At 45.2% G+C, this 16,977-nt stretch overlaps 1 long non-coding RNA gene across 5 annotated transcripts in view; it reads left to right on the top strand.

The window, feature by feature from the left end:
- Nucleotides 1-1,853: 1,853 nt before the first annotated feature.
- The window catches only part of LOC126488050 (uncharacterized), an 89,615-nt gene continuing 74,491 nt past the window's right edge, over nucleotides 1,854-16,977 (top strand). For 4 of the 5 annotated variants that reach the window (XR_007588575.1, XR_007588576.1, XR_007588574.1 and 1 more), the window contains exon 1: nucleotides 1,854-2,327. This is a non-coding gene — a long non-coding RNA (uncharacterized lncRNA). The remainder of the gene's footprint in view (nucleotides 2,328-16,977) is intronic. The other variant, XR_007588573.1, reaches the window with a different exon arrangement.

Raw genomic sequence — 16,977 nt, 5'->3', positions numbered from 1 at the left:
GTCTAATTCTTACATGCAGCCTTAGACCTTGGAGATCCCTAAGGAGAGATAATGCCACGAAACACGTCACTGCCCACTCATTTCCCATTTCACTAACTTCCAATTAACACCCGGACATGCTCCCTTCAGAGGCAGCATTGCCATCATTTGGGGACTGCAGAAACAGAGGTGACATGTTGATTGTCTGTTGCTAAAAAGCACACTGGGCACCATGACCAATATCCTTCTCCTTGGACGATACAGACACATAACTTTTCAGTCCTCTTTACAAACCTGCGCGTGGCGCTGCGGGGAGGGGAGACGTGGGTGGAAGCCACTTCTCTCTTGCAAAGCGAGGGCGGCCAGCAAAGGTCAGGGCTTTGCGCTCCAGCCTTTTCCTGCCCATCAGGGACCACTCCGAGTAGCGTGGAGAGGAAGGTGTACTCTTTCCCGGGCAGAGCCTCCAAGATGGGCTTTGAGGAGACCTTCCTTCTCCGTGGGCCCCGCCGGTCCATACCTGTCCCGGTAGAAGGGAACCCGATGTAGCTGCCTTCCTGAGCCCGTGTGCCTGGGCAACGACCTGGAGCCTGACGACCGGCCCAGCACTGCAGGGAGGCGGGCAGCGGGGACCCCAGGGTGGTGGGTCACTCTGAGCTCCCGGGACAGGGCTAGGTAGGGGAGACTTCGCTCTGGAGCTGGTGGATGTACTTGTCCCCAGCGGGAACGGACTTGAACCCCCGCCAGTCGCTGGAGAGCCCCGGTGGCCCATGACAAGCTGGACATCGGCCTCGCGGCTTCTTCGGCCTCGCTTTAGGTGGTCGGCCACTCCAAGAGCTCTGGCCTGCCCCCTAACCCCCATGCTTTCCGAGGTTTCACGTCGCGGTGGACAGCGCATTCCACTCCCAGGCTCCTGATCCGAAAGAGGGGACCGAGCGCTGCCTGCGGCAAAGCTCGACCTACACTTCATTTTCTTCCGATTTGGAGAAAATGTCACAAGAGTGGTTGGGGAGGGGGGGAACCCTCGCACTGTAAATATGATTTGGAGGGGGCTAGGAGAGGCGCGCAAGGCCCCGGGCGGCGTGGGCACCCTACTGGAGATTCCCGGTCTCGCAGCGCGCCCTAGTGGACACCCTGGCCCGCGCCGCCGCCCCCCGGACTCTAGCTGGGTCTCCCCGCGCGCCTCACAATCTGCAATATATTATTTCTTGCAAAGTATTGACAATGTGCGAGACTCCGGTAACCCCGGAGCTCTTGTCTGTAATCAGCACATTTATTCACAAGGGGGTGGGGGTCCGAATTAAATCCCCATGACCCTGATTAGGTTACAGTGTCATTTCCCCCTGGATCCTCTTTTAAAGCCACTCCACACTGCTTCTCTGTCTATTACATGCTAATTTAATTTTACTGTGGACGATATTTTCAGCATTTGCTGAGGACAGTAAATTTTGTAGTTTATGTTATTTCACTTTTTATGACTTTTTAACACTTAATAAAATTTTATTAGAGCACTTTTGTGTTTACAAGGCCACAAAACTCTTGGCAGGTTGTCAGAAGTCCTTTTTATTATGATCCTACTGATATACTGCGAGTAATGAAATAATCATGTCCAGAAATGTATCAAAGGCCAGCGGGATTATCCCACTTCATAGCGCCACAGATGCGCCCAGGAGAATGGGGATTGCGGCGGCGGGACAGGCTGGGAGGCGGCAGGAGGAAGGAGGCCGTCCCCGCTCCTTTCTTCACCATTGCTGTTGCTTTCCTAAAAGGCTACATTCGGGGTCATGTGACTTTCCGCGGTCTCAATAAAAAAAAAAAAGAATTTATTCTATTGCAAAATGTGCTTTTCTTTTTATTCTCCTTGTGTGGGCTTTTAAGGCCGTTCTCGTGGCAGTGGAGCCAGCTCCGCGGATCCCTGTCAGTTTTCCTCTCTGTACTAAGAGTACTTTGGTGCCATTTAAGCAGCCGGTGGTGACATTGCTGTGGAGCGTCCAGCTTCTCCAGCTCACCCTGAAGGCTCAAAGAGGGATCCTGGAGGGCACGAGTTGTTTTAAGGTCTGTACCCTCCTGCGAACAACGTTTGCTGTTCGGTTTTATTTTGTTTTGCAAACCAGAAGACTCTGCCTTCTGCCTGACAGCACCACAGTGTTGTCTCTATTTAGCTTTTATTTCTTAATCTTTGAGGGGTTAAGACTTGCAACGAGGAGGACTGAGATACTGCAGTTTTTATTTCCTTTTAAAAGCCAGTTTTCTGTTTCTTTTAAATAGATACATGGTCGTTTGACAGACCAGTGTTAAGTTCAGTCTTGCTACAAAAGAAGGCCATTGCACTTCCTGACTCTGGAAGCAAGGTGGGTGGCTTTGTTTTTTAATTAAATTTTCTGTCTCTGGCTTCATATTTCTCTTTCTGTGATTTCATAAATAGTGTGCCAAAGTGATAAAAGAGATGAGGGTTAGACTCATAAACGGGGTGATTTTGAAAGGGCTGTTGTGTTATGCCCATAACACGTGTTCTTGCAGACTTTGCCTTTGGAGAACTTTGGCAATGGTTTTCAAAATTGTGTTCTGCATGTTTGTGTGTGTGTGTGTGTGTGCGCGTGTGTGCGTCTGCATGTTTCCAGCACATTGAGTTGGGGTTTTGTGTTCTGCCGTTATTTAACATGACCCCTAGGAAATGTGTGTCTCTCTCTGGATCGCCTCCATCACACACTGTATGTTCCTCTTCTCTCCAGATATGTATGCGTCTGCTCTTTGATTTCAACTTCAAGGGAGCAATTTTAGTTTTTGTGTGTCATTTGTTAACCCTGAACAAAACTTGGTGCTTGCTCTAGTAGCCTACTGTGTGTCTTTGATGGTCTAGGCTCTGAAAGGAACACAATGAAGGATTATACTTAGCCTTAAAGAAACTGATGTGCTTAAATGATTTCAGCAATCATTTTGCTCTTTTCATAGATGTTTTCGATGTGCAAGTGGGTCAGATATTTTTTTTCCTTCTTTGCATAATTTCCCTAGCAGTGGAAGGGTCCAGAAAGGAAGTGATGTTGGGTTCTGAGGAAATACTCCTTCATTCCGGTTATAATTGGTGGTTTATGTTCTCTGCCTCTTCCTGGGAGAGATGGAGAGAAGGCTTCAGACGGTGTCGCTCCAAATTTTATAGGGCTTTAAGTAAGAGGATTGATGCCCATGTACGGGGACCAAGAGGAAACTATTCATTTTCCTTCTGTGTCCCAATTCAGGGGGCTTGTGTCGGGCACAATTTAAATAATACGTCACAGGCTGCAACCATTTTCAAGTCAAAAGTTGGTTTTATTAGATTATGAAATTATGAAGCAAATCTCTTTTGTGGCAGACATGTTTTATACATTGGAGTTTTGCAACTCTGATTTCAAAGAAGGGTGGTGTGTTGGCTGAAATAAAATAGCAGATGACCCCAAGATGATCAGGAGATCTTTCCAGCATCCACAGAGATGCTGCGATCCCTTCTGGAGCCTTCAGCACAGAGAAGAGAGGAAAGAGGGAAGCTCAGTTCCTTCATCCAGAAAACCCATCTTCAGAAAGTTGAGTCAGGGAACCACGCTAGAGGCCCGGAAGGGTCCCCTTGTCAAGGTCAGGTGCTGGCAGAGGGCAGGTGGCTTGACTCCTGGGTGAGCTCCGGAAAGCCCCCAGCTGACTGTACATTTTGTGTGTGGTGTCGGATGTGCCAGACTCTTGATTACTTTCTTTGATCTGTAAGATGGGACTGATGTGAACGGCTCCCACTTCATTTTGTGACTAGTTAATTCCTATAGAGTAATTTAAAAGGACCCAAAATGTACCTGAAAGCACGCCCTGGGAAGACTAGCCTCCCACAGACTCCACCTGGCACAGAGTGAGCTAGTAGATGGGGGTTGGATGCTTGCTGCCAAGGGCTGCTTCCTAGACTGTTTTGGTGGAAGCAGCTGTGGTCACCAGGCAGTAACAGAGGCGGTATGGCCCTCACAGGGGCCCTGGTTCTTCTAAGAGTGGGTAGTGTACTATTCAGGGTTCTTTAGAGGAAGAGAACTTATAGAATATATCAGGAAGGGACTGTGACGTCCCTGTGACTACTAGTAAGACCCCTGCTGACCGTACTGGGTCATTCGTTATCATAGTTCAGCCAATCTTTCTCTGTCTATTTGAAATAAGAATAACCAAAACTCAAATGTATAAAAGATACACCACACAGCCCAGAGTATGCTATATTGTAATCTGCTGCTGCTGGTGTGTGTGTGTGTATATGTGTGTGTGTGTGTGTGTTTTATTGGAACAGTAGTAGACTAGCTTACAGGCTGTGGTCCAGCTATGCAACAATGGCTGTCTACAAAGGAAGGTCCAAGAATTCAGTAGTGGCCCAGTCCACAAGGCTGGATATCTCAGCTGGTCTTCAGTATATGCCAGAATCCCAAAGAAGTAGACCCCAATGCCAGTGAAGGAACTGACTTGCCAGCAAGGGCGGGAGCAAGCAGGTGAGGAGAGCACGCTTCCTTCTCCCACATCTTATATATAGGCTGTCAGCAGAGGATGTGGTCCAATTAAGGTGGCTCTTCCCACCTCAAAATATCTGGACTAAAAGTGGGTCCTCCTAGTCCAAATGATTTAATTAATAATAAAATCCCTCACAGATGTACCCAGTCACGTGGGTTTGAGTTAATTCCAGATGTACTCAGGTTGACAACCAAGGCCACATTGCTGGACAGGTTGTGTTCAGATGCTCTCTTTCCTTTTTATATGTTTCGCTGGGGTCTCAATTACCAATCATAAAGCTAGAAAGTTGTTGAGGGAACAGATTCCAAAGTCTGTTTCTTTGTTTTGGTCCTTATATGAGCCAATGTGGTGATTGACAAGACAATCTAATATGGCGCAGCTCAGAGAGCAGCTACATCACAGTGCACAGCTCAGAGCACCACATCACAGTGCACAGCTCAGAGTGCAGCCACATCACAGTGCACAGCTCAGAACACAGCCACATCACAGTGCACAGCTCAGAACACAGACACATCACAGTGCACAGCTCAGAGCATCACATCACAGTGCACAGCTCAGAACACAGCCACATCACAGTGCACAGCTCAGAGCATCACATCACAGTGCACAGCTCAGAGCACCACATCACCATCACTGCTTGGTGCACAGCTTGCCCGTCCCTTTGCATACATGGCCTCACTTCTTCACTTTTCATGCAAGCAGTTATCACGACTCCTATTTAACGGGTAAGGAATACGAGACCCAGAGAAGTCAAATGGCTTTCATAAGGTCACACAGCTACTAAGTGGCAGACCTGGGTTAAAATACAGTTAGCAATACATCTCCCTGTAATGTGTTTGGTTTCCTGGATTCTTTAGTCGATTTGGCCATTTCTAAGTATTATATAAACTAAAAAGAAATAGAAATGATGGAGGTTGGAACCCAGGCCCACTGTCTTTGAATCACCTTGAATTTCTCAGGGAATAGAGTATTGGACATGGAGGTAAAGGTGCAGGCCTACCTCAGGGCCTTGCTCTGCCCCAGGGCCTTGCTCTGCCCCAGAGCCTATCCTCAGATCACAGATGTTCAGAAGGAGGCAGAGAAGCGAGAGGTATGTTTTCCTTCTTTTGAAAAACTGGAATTATTAGTTTTTAGAACTATAGTGACTTACAATTAAAGACCAAGAAGCTGCAGGTGGGTGGCTGAGCAGTTTTTCATTTTCACCTGGGGTTCTTCAGGAACTTTAGAGGTGGGATTCTGACTAGTTCAGGAGATAAAAAAAAAAAAAAAAAAAAAAAAAAAAAAAAAAAAAAAAAAAAAAAAAAACNAAAAAAAAAAAAAAAAAAAAAAAAAAAAAAAAAAAAAAAAAAAAAAAAAAAAAACAGCCTAAGACAAAGAGGAAAGCCTCAAAACCTGCACAAGCTTACTAGTGAGCAAACAGAGTCACATGTGAGGGTTCTGACTGAAATACATGGCTAGTTTTGCACCTCTGAATAAAGGTGCATAGAACCCCCCAAAGATAGCTAAGAAGCCCATGAGTCTTTCCAGGGATTGTCCAATACCCTCGAAATAAAGAATTCATCCAGGGATAAATTTTGCTGGGCGGAAGATGAAAGCCCATAGCGCCGGCATGCCGTATCCTGAACTCCGTGGGGAAGGCGGAGCTGTGAGCAGGTGTTGTGGTCCACAGTGACCCTCTGCCATGGCCCAAATCATCAGAGTCATCTTTGACTTGTCTGTCAGCAGGGACGGAGGAAAGGGGGGGGGAAGAGGAATGAAGGCTACTTTCAACAAACTTGCCGTGTCTACACGAGGACCACGGTAACTGAACGAACCTATCTGCAGCTGACCCTGAGCTCAAACCAGGGAAAGAGGATGTTGTTGGCTGCACTAGGAAAGGATGCTAGGTTGCCATCTTCCTGTCTCCTATGAGTGTGAACAGTTAATTCAGCTTTTTCTGTCTTGGGATTTTCTTTCTGAGAGAGAAAAATAATTAGCCTTCATTATAAAATCCCAAAGAAAGTCTATTCTACAACAGCGAGAAATTTAGGGTCTTGATAAATGTGAGAAAACTGGAGATGCCAATGCTAACGCCAGTGCCAGCAAGATAAAAACCACGGGGCTGGAAACTGCCAGGAAGAGCAGAAAGGGAGGAGACACTCAACTCACATGGCAGCAGATACCTTATGCCATCATAGCTCTTCCGGGTCTTGAGCCATTTTCTTCAAACTGGACTTCCCTTTCATCGTGCATCGACGGACCCGCCAAGTCAGACGTTATTGCCGTAACAGGGGCTGAGTGACAAGCGCACCTCTAGGGAAAAAGGTCTGAGTACTTTTTGATTATTGGATGGAAAGGATGCAAGCTTTTCCCCTTTTATGTGTCTTTCAAACCAACTGCCCTGATGTACGTAACATCTTTTAAAAATGTACCTGCATCTTTGCAGGCTAAGACCAAGTATTGCTTAAAATATGAAAGTCATGACCCATTGCTAGAAGGATGTTACGGGTGAGACCACACCCCAGCTCTCATGGAGGCAGAGGGCCTGGAGACCGTAGTCCTGAATGTTACCTCATCAGTAAGGCCAGTAAGGAAAACCATGCCCACAAGGCAGCCAGCACAGCCAGCTCCCAGGACAGGAAGCCGGGGAATCCTGTTGCTAGGAGACGCTTGTCTTTGCCCGGCAGCAGGAAGATGTCCTTGAGCATGGCTTCCCCTGCAGTTGGCTTTAGACACGCTGTGAATCAGACTGTCCTTGTTAGTGGCATCCTCTCATCAGGGCCAGCTCGTCCACCCAGGACCAATGGTCGGTCTTGATCCCCTGGAAAGTTTCTTACCTGTACTGCACCTTGCTGATGCTGCCTTCTTAGACCAATAGGTATTTTATGTCTACTTTGTACCATGGGAGTATGAAAAGAATGTGTTCCTATGTAGTGTTTATCCCTGTGAGAAGGTTATGAAACGAAATCACACTTCAGGGTGTATAAAAGCAGGTACAATGGCTGTGGAGGGGCAGTTAATTGATGGTAATTAAAAAGGCTTCACAGGGGGAAGGCTCCAGAGAAGGATGGTTCTTTTGGGTGAACACTACTACCTAGAGGTTCTCCTGGAAGGTACTGGATGGCCATGAATTTGGTTTGTGCTCAGAAAAATATCCCCAGCCTAGCTCAGTACCTGGCTAAGAGCTCTTACTTGGGGCTCAGGAGCTGGAGGGTGTATGGGAAAAGGTTGTGGGCAGTGTATGATGAGGATGAGGGATGCTGTTGGTATTCCAAGGAAAAGTCAGATGAGAAGGTGAAGTGAGGTCAGATACTCTGTTGTGCTCCAGTGTACCAGGGAAGGGTACAAAATGAGGTGGATCATGCAAGGTTAGCACTAATTATGAACACCCCCCAAAACCCACCAGGAAGTGACTCGAAGAAAGGTGACAAGGTCCAGAAGAGATCAAAGTCTTCCGATCGCCACACAAATCCTCTTGCAAACGCTCATCTCCCAAATATGTGCAGCTTACCGCATGTCACTTATAACCACCACTCTTCTCAAAATGCACGGTCCCATTAGATGATCAGTGTTTGATGAATGCACTTTCTCACTATTTCATACATACAGATGAGGAGATGGAGGCCCAAGGAGGTTGATGTCTTCTCTGGGTTCTTACACAGCAGACGACAAGCCAAGACTTCGTATCTTCTGTCTCTGTGCGCCTTGTGGCTCTGTCCTAAGGCTGCCTTCTACTAAAAGAACTGGAGGGAAAGCAGCTGGGAGGCAGTGGCAGATGGCTGCAAGGTGACCACAGGGCTGGCTATGGGAACCAGAGGGAAAGCAATCCTCTCTCCTTTGATTGTGCCCGTGTTTATACTTTGCTTGCTGGGCTTTCCTCGGCTCAGTTTTTTGGGGGGAATGCTGGGGACTGAACTCAAAGTCTTGGGCACGCTAGACAAGTGCTCTGCCACTGAGTTACATCTCTCATATTCTTTTAATTTTGAGACAAGGTCTCTCAAGGCCTCACAGGCTGCCCTTGAACTCACTCCACATCCCAGGCTAGCTTTGAACTTGAGTTTCTCCTCTCTCAGCCTCCTGAGATTCTTGTTCCTTCCTAGTGTCTCACCTCATGGTGACAGACGGTCCTGTGCCACTGTATGGGAGTCAACTATGGGACACCTCTAGAGTTTGGTAAGGCACAAGGAAACAGTATTCTGGTCTGAAGCACTCTGCCTGTGGCCCCTCTTTGAAAAGATCCAAAGAGAAAGGAAGGCACAAAGAATGAGATATCACTAACATCTGGATAATGTGCGAGAATTACATTTAAATATGAGTTTAATGATTTCCCAATGGTCCTCTGGATCTAATATTGGAAATATTTATCTCTGTTACTGAACTCAGGTAAGCCTGAAACACTGTTGGGCTTCAGCTTCCTCGTCTATGAGAATGAAATAATAGAAAGGTGCATTTCATTCAGCATTGAGGATCACTTAGATTTTAACTGTTATTTGTTTGTTTATTACGTGTGCATGTTTGTGTACAGCATGTGAATGTGTGTAGGGCTATTCGGCAAATGATACTGGAGATTTTCAGGAGATGTTCGTTAAATTAACATATGAAATAAGTGCCACCGCTTCTACAGCCAGTCTTCCATCCTCCGCACCTTCTTGGGGAGATTCCTTGTTTCATGAGTGCTGAAGTGACAGTATGGGGGTTGGAGACTGCTACCCATCATTCCATCCATCCTTTCTTCTATCCTTCTGTTTTTCCTTCCTTACATACATACATACATACATACATACATATATCCTTCCTTCCTTCCATCCTTTCTTCCATCCATCCATCCATCCATCCATCCATACATACATACATACACACATACATACATACATATATCCTTCCTTCCTTCCATTCTTCCTTCTTTCCCTCCTTTCTCTCATCCTTCCTTCCATCCTTCCTTCCATCCATCCATCCCTCCTTCGTTTCTTCCTTTCCTCCTCCCACCACTCACCCGCCACTTTAACACATGTCTTACAGTACAGGCTGTACTCTCTGGAAGATGGCTACTGACCATACTTATTTGCTTGGTCACTTTATTTACAAAACTTAGTCCAGGCCTGGCATAGAGTAACCACTGAAGAAACGTCCACTCAGTAAATGAATCCCTACTGTGTGTTGGAGCAGGCAGCAGTGATGTGACCCAGTGCAGCTCCCAACTTTTGTTTCCGGGTACAGAAGTATGTTCCAGGATGACTCTATATTCATCAAAAAGCAAAACAAACAAAATCCCCAAACCCTGACAACAACCAAACAGATTTCAAGCTTCTAATGACATATGTATGCATGCTTGCTTGTATGCACATATGTATATTCAGTTACTTTGTTGTTTCAGCGAGAGGTATTAGATAGAAGAAATGCTCAGATCCCTTTGGAGGGGAGTGGAGACAGCAGTGGAAAGGCCACTTTGCACCCGGAGCCCCTTCCTGAAGTGGCTGCCACCTCCAAACACTAATGGGTCTAAGAGACTTCGGGACCCCGATCTTAATGCACTGCTTCCTACTAGCCTTGTTAGTCCCTGCAGCCATCTGTAAGGAGTTATTGTATTTGGCTTTCTGAAGCCATATTTCTTAAGCACGGACATTTAATTAGTGCTTGTTAAGATGCGTCCAGTGCCTTGGCTGTGGCTCTCACCCCTGCCGTTTCTTCCTGGTCAGCATATTTTCTGGAAGTGTTGTTTCCAGGAAAGTGCGTGAGAGGCTTCTGTTTGCAGACTTGGTACGTGTATCCACATGAGGCAACTTGTCTAAGAAAGCAACTGGAGGGACCAGAGTGTCCAACCAGCTGCACAGGAAGGGCCTTGTGCTAAAGCAGCTACTTTGAGAGGCCTCTGGTTACGATATTTCTTAGGGAAAGCGGAGGCCTCAAAATGGGTTTGGAACGGAAACCTATGGTGTTATATACCGAGGCTCTATACAAGGATATCACACAAAAGAGATGTACTTGAAATACTAAGGCTAAGTACCTCTCTAAAACTTTATTTAAAAGAATATGCTTAAAAGAACATACATTTTAGTTGCTCAAAAGCTGTTGGTCGGAACTAATAATTCACAGACACTAAAAAAAGTTCACCGACTCTCACTAACAGACTAAACACACCAAATATAGTTATATTTTGATAAATATCTAACACAGCTAACTTGATAGTATTAATTAAGCTTTCAGACGGTTTCACACGGTGAGACATGTGCACTGAGTCTCTTCCAGACTCCTAATGCACATTTAGACTAGACGGGCCTGATGTTTTGCTTAGCTTGCGAATCTCAAGCACATGCCAGATACAAAAGAAAAGCCTTTCAAGAATATTCACAAAAATGAAGACATGAAGGAATGTGTGCCTAGACAGGTTAAGAGATTACATGCATATATATATTCATCTATACCTATATATTTACATATGTTTGTTCATCTACTCAAGTATATACATACATATTTTACTGAGAAAACTTTATGTGTTTTATAACATTCACAATGAAAGAAAAATAGCTTCAGGCTGGTTCTTGTTTTAATCACAATTAAAACAGATTTCCTTTCTATTTGAATTTTAATATCTTCCTTTATGAAATTCTTTGACTAAGGAGGAAGAACAATACAGGCAGTATGTATAGAGTTAGTCAAATGATGAAGTCTCCATGTTCCACAAGGAAGGGCCTTTCTATTGGGACCCTGCATGCCTCCATAATCTAAACACTTAGTGTATTAAAGGTTTCTGTGATGGATTGATGTTTGGCATTGGGTGTCAAAACATTTCCTGCTGGGCTCTCAACCACTAACAAGCTTTTGTTTGTGGGGAGGAATCCCAGAGGAGGTGATGGGGGGGGGAAGGAACTGAGTTACAACTCTTGACATCTGAAGTCTTTATCAGTCGCAGCAACTTTGTGGTTCACACTGCTGGTTTGTGATACTGTTCCTGACCTGTCAATCATTCCTTAGACTCACCGCTCAGTCAGAGACGTCTCCGGGCATCTGCAGTCTTATGGGGTAGTTGTATCCACCTGGCAGACATCTGGCTGTCAGTTACAACTGCATCCCTGCTCCCGAAGTTTTTGTCAGGTACCCTTGTTCCCCTTTGAACACACTGCTCTGACGTACCAAGACTTCAGGCTGCTGATGTGAGAGGCAGAGTCAGTTCCTGGCTCTGGCGTACTTGGGAAAGATTTATGAAATGAAGAGGGGTCCTCGTTCTGCTGGAGGGGTGGCTGTTTTCGTCAGCACGGTGTTTAATGGTACAGCCATTTCCTCTGAAGCTTGTAGAAGTCGCCCTTTGAACATGGAGAGAAAGAGGTACATTCAAAAATTATTTTCCCGGTGTTGCCACGTTTACTGTTTCCTGTTGTCTTTGCCTGAAAGTGCTCGAACCAAAATTAGTGTTGAGGGGAAGAACGTTTGAGCCAGGGATGAAAGGAGCCAGGGCTTTGTTTCCCATGCGGGTTCCTGTGTTCCTTTTGATTTAAGCACTGTAGACCCCGGACAGGATATGACACCAATTAAGAACATGAAACTTAATTTTTGGACTAAATAATCCCAGAATCCTTCTTCTAGTACCTGACTGGGGGCCACTGACATGACATTTTTCAGCCGCAATCTTAAATATATTGGGTTGGCTTTGTTTGCGGTACCCAGAGCAACTGATCCTGGCACACACAGAAGCCTAGCAGGGTCTCAAACTGTAAAGCTATAATAAAGACTATATTTCACCTGGTGACTGACAGCTCAGGCCAGAAACGATGGCACACCTCACCCCCTGAGTTCCAGACCAACCCTTTCTCAGCTGGAGGCAGATACTGCTTTACGATTTAAAGTTCAAAACAAATCCATTGATTTCATCTCAAAAGGTAAAACAAGAAAAGAAAATGAATGCCGGCTGCTTCTTCTTGGTTTCAAATTGCATCTCTCTCAAGAGTTTTAATGTTCGCTAAAAAAAAAAAAATCAACTTTAGATAGTATCCTCACAAAATAAAGCATTGTTGCTGGAAGAGATGAAAACCGGCGCATCAGATAACATATTTAATTTATAAAATGACATGCTAGTGTTTAATGTGAATGCCAAGAATAAAAACAAAGGCTGGCGAATCCAGGCAGTTGGGTCAACCTCCCAGCTCTTCACGTTGACACTGTGTTTGACTATAGCTGATGATGCCCTGAGAAAGGTACCGGTGTTTGCCAGTCAGCCCCTGGTGGTCTACAGCGCACATTACATAGCCCGCTGGTGGGTCCAGCAGGGCTATTTCTCATGGCAGACAGAAGCCTTTTTATAATTCCTTCTGGACGTGGAGGGAAGGAGGTTTTACTTTAACCTGTTTATTGCACACTTGAAAACAGTGGAAATGTTTATAGAAAGAAGTCAAATTAAATTTTGTGGGACACTTTAGTAGGTTCACAGGTTCAAACTGATCCGACCGACCGATACCAAACTCAGGCCGTTATGCTTGGAACAGACAAACAAAAGTCACTCGTGACTTCTGCTCTTCGTAAAAAATGAACACAGGCAGCCTTTTCTAGCCGCGACCGGGCTCATTTCCCGTGTGCAATTGGTGCCTCGCTGTATCCCCCAAGGATCTGTGTGAGTCTGAAACGCTGTAGAAAAACGAGAATTTTCACACTTAAAAAGAGCCACAGCAGCCTTTGGAATCACTGAAAATGAGAACAGAGGAAGAGGAGGGGGAAGGTGGTCTGTCTGGCTTTCTTCCCTTCCCCCATTTAAAAAAAAAAATAGAGCGGGGGCGGGGGACTCCAAGGTGGAAATTGAGTATGGGGCTGTTTTTAATTTTTAGAAGATGTTAGAAACAAAACAAAACAAACAAAACAAACAAACAAACAAAAAAAACAAACCTGCCAAATCTTTAAAATTTCTCAACTCAAATTGGAAGCAGTGATTGCTGAACGGAGCTAAGCCATCAAGGCCAAATTCGCAGGCGCCCTGCGAACGTTAGAGGCGGTTCCAGGAACCTCTGTGCTTTTGACTGAGGTCTGCCTGCCTTCGCTCTCTGCGTCCGTTCTCGGTTAGGGCTTTCCGTCGTTTCCCCACCCATACAAGGGCGATTCATCCGGCACTGTGCACCCACCCACCCACCCACCAACACACGGGCACGTTCGGTCTATTTAAACAAAACAACCCCCCTTTTAAGGCACCGCCTAACAGCATTTTAAAAAGCAGCTTGAATTTGAGATTAGGGAACAGCCTCCTGTCTAAGACAGAGCTGGCGGGCACAGTGTGTTAACTGTTCTCTGGGCCACCATTTTATTGTGTGCGGGCGGACAGAAAATGGAGATGCTGCATGGCTTGGATGAGGGTTCCTTCACGTGCGTTTAGCTTCCCGTCACAGAACCTGTTTGTACACAAGGAGAAGAGAACATTCTCCGGCCAATAAACCGCTCAGACAAAGCACACACACAGTGCTTAGCATATGTGTGTGTTGGGGGGGGGGGGATTATAAAGATGGTAGGAACAAGGAGAGCAAGATTCCTGTGGGGGAAGATTTTTTTTAAAAAAATGCAACAGAAAATTTCAGTGAGATATGGAATGCCACAATGACACCAAATGAATGTCATTAACAGATCTTCCTGCTCCCAGTTCATAATCTACCTTAAGAAAAGGATCCCATGGGAGAAGGTCGCTTTGTGAAAAAGCGCAGTGCTTCAGGATCAAGGGGGTCACTGGCCAGCTGGCTCAGGTAAACTCATTCCACAGTTACTTGCACAAGCGAGTCAAGACTCTAATGTGAAACCAAATATTATTGCCTTTTGTTTGTGTTTTGCTTAATTTCTTAAGAAGACAATTATTAAATAATGCACCTTGGCTGGCAGCATTTGGCTCAGATTAGCTGCTTGCTTAACAGAACCACAGCTAAAATGGTCTCAGAACTCCCCGGAACTGGATCTGGAATTGAAGAAAGAACTCGGCTGGAAGAAGAACTGACCCTCTAGTACTGACAACCGATTGCCAGTCTCTTTTGTCTAAAGAAAAAAACATATATTTTTTGCTACAAGTTTTAGGCTTTTAAGACAGGGAAGACAAACAAATACATAAACAAAGAACCATAGAGCAGAGTATTTTAATGTTTTCCTTTTTGACTGCAGGTGCCAAATATCTAAGAGTATAGAGGGGCAGCGCTGTGTAAAGCGGACCGGCCGCGGCGCTGTTTATGGCACACACAACACTGCTCTTTCTGCTGTTTGCTGTGCCGAGTTGTAAGGGGGGAAATGTGTGCACTATTAAATCTAGTAGCAATAGGAGTCTCGAAGCGAAGCTTATTATACCAATGCCTGAAAAGCCTTAGCTTTTTTATGTCAGTGTGTTAAATTCTGGTGTTTGCAACAGTATTTTAGCTCTGGAGCTATTTATTTGGAAGCATCCTTAAAAAAAAAAAAAAAAAAAAAAAGGAAATGGACAGATGTCCATAAACAAAGGGCGCCACCTGGTGGTAAAGAAGAGGTAAAAAATGTAGATTTCGGGATATTGCTTCAAAGACAAACAGATGGAAGGGCAGTGTGTGTGTGTGTGTGTGTGTGTGTGTGTGTGTGTGTGTGTGTGAGAAAGAAAATGCATTATTCATAAAATTTGGATTCCAACGTCATTTAAGTTTTCCAGATAAAAACATTTGATCGTTTATTTCGTACTCGGTCCTTCCAAATTTACATGGCAGATATATTATTCCCAATGCATGCATCTGAACAGACACCAAAATATGACCCTAAGACGTATTAAGAACAATAGGAAGCAAAGTGCCTACATCTTCTAGGCATCTTGCTTTCAAGGTGAATGGCGTCCCAGACAAAATTAAACAAAGGAAGCATTTGCTGAATCACGGGTTGTTCCCAGGCTGTTTTTGTGGCTCACCTGGTCAGAAAGCTGTGACCCGGATGTGGCACGAGCTCAGTCACCGCGGGGAAGAAATGGCTTTGGAGCCATGACTAAAGAGCAGGAAAACGTTCATTTGAAAATGTCAGCTGTAGCTGAGGCATTGGAGAATTTAAACCTATGCATTGTGACTCTTCCACCTTTTCAAACTCTAAAATTAGGCCAGGAATTACATATATCAGATGCTATGCAAAATGTAAAATAGGTTTGCCGTTTATGGCTCTCTACGTAAGGTGTAGATTAAATCTTCAGCCTCCAATAAAATTGTATTTCTGCAATAAAACTGCTGCACCTTGACTCGTGACTACATTGAATTCCAAATTAAACACCCCATTTACTGTTCTGTAACAAGAAAAAGGGGTTGCTACACTGAACAATATTACAGATAGGGAAAGCGTCTTACATTCCGCTTTACCACCTCCACGGGGTTCACCAAAAAGGGCCCCTTCCTCACCCCTCCTAAGAAGTACAAAGTGCAGGGCGGGGGGGGGGGGGGGGAAATGGGCAAGCTTTGTCTTTCAATGCTAAAATTTATATTCCTCCCTAAATTATCTAAATCAGCCTAAGCAGCGAGGCCTAAAAAAAGTCAATTGAATAGTGTATTTACTGCAAAATGTCCCTGCCACACTCTCCAGATAACTCAGGCTCCTAAGCAGGACCATCTGGTGTGCTAAAGGCTAGGTACATCTCTTTATGCATTATATATAATGTAAGCACTTTCCTGTAACACGCAAGTGCCATTCACTCTGCCGCACATGTAAGACTGCAGGATCCATTGACTTTTCAAACTCGGGAATTGTGGGCTAGTGGATCTCATTCAACATTGATCTCGAAGACTGAAACCGGATGTTTATTTCAACAGCCCAATAGGCCAGTTTTTCTTGACACCATCCTCTGACCTGGCCAACTCTGACTTCTGACATTTGTCGAGTGGTATTGTTAGGAAGAAAAACCACAGAAGGCGAGAATTGGGAGTTGGGGATACTGAGGCTGATCTCAGCATCCAAGGGGCAGTCATGAGGACAGGGAACCAGGGGTCTACCTCTGGTCCTTCTCCATGCTCAGGAAAGCCACCCTCTAGTGGACTGAGGTAGAAATGTCCTCTCTCTAGCTGTCACACAAAGGTCTTCATTTTGTAAATACTGTCCCTCGCTCCCTCTCAGGAGATGGCAGGCATTATTAACCTTCAAGCCAGACACAGAGAGATGCGTGTTGATCACGAAGGGGTTTCTAATCGAGTTTAATGGTGTAGTACCCCAAGGAAGTTGGGCTGACAAGTTCCATGGTGCTAAAAATGCTAATTGTTATGTTTCATTGGGTAGGGGAAGAAGGAAGGAACGGTCACAGATTTAATGTTCAGGTGGGAAGTTGTTATGTAGAATTCTGAAGTAAATGTGAAGGGAAAATGAGATCTCTTAGTGTCTGACCTATCAAGAAGGTAACTTAGGGCTTAAGTCATTGGAGAATTGAGTCTTGGTGTCTGCTGAGATCCTGGAAAGAACTCCTGCAGGGAAGCGTAACCAGAGTTACAGTTTCCTAACAATGTGTGTCTCTACAAAGGGATACCAAGGCCCATAGCATTGTGGTGTTGAGCACTGACCTTTTTAGCACCTTCGGCC

Source organism: Alexandromys fortis, unplaced genomic scaffold (genome assembly GCF_014885135.2).
Source record: "Alexandromys fortis isolate MF-2015 unplaced genomic scaffold, M_Fortis_MF-2015_v1.1 scaffold_8_1_9099942, whole genome shotgun sequence".
In the NCBI taxonomy this organism is placed as follows: Eukaryota; Metazoa; Chordata; class Mammalia; order Rodentia; family Cricetidae; genus Alexandromys; species Alexandromys fortis.
This window is presented reverse-complemented; position numbering and strand designations above follow the sequence as displayed.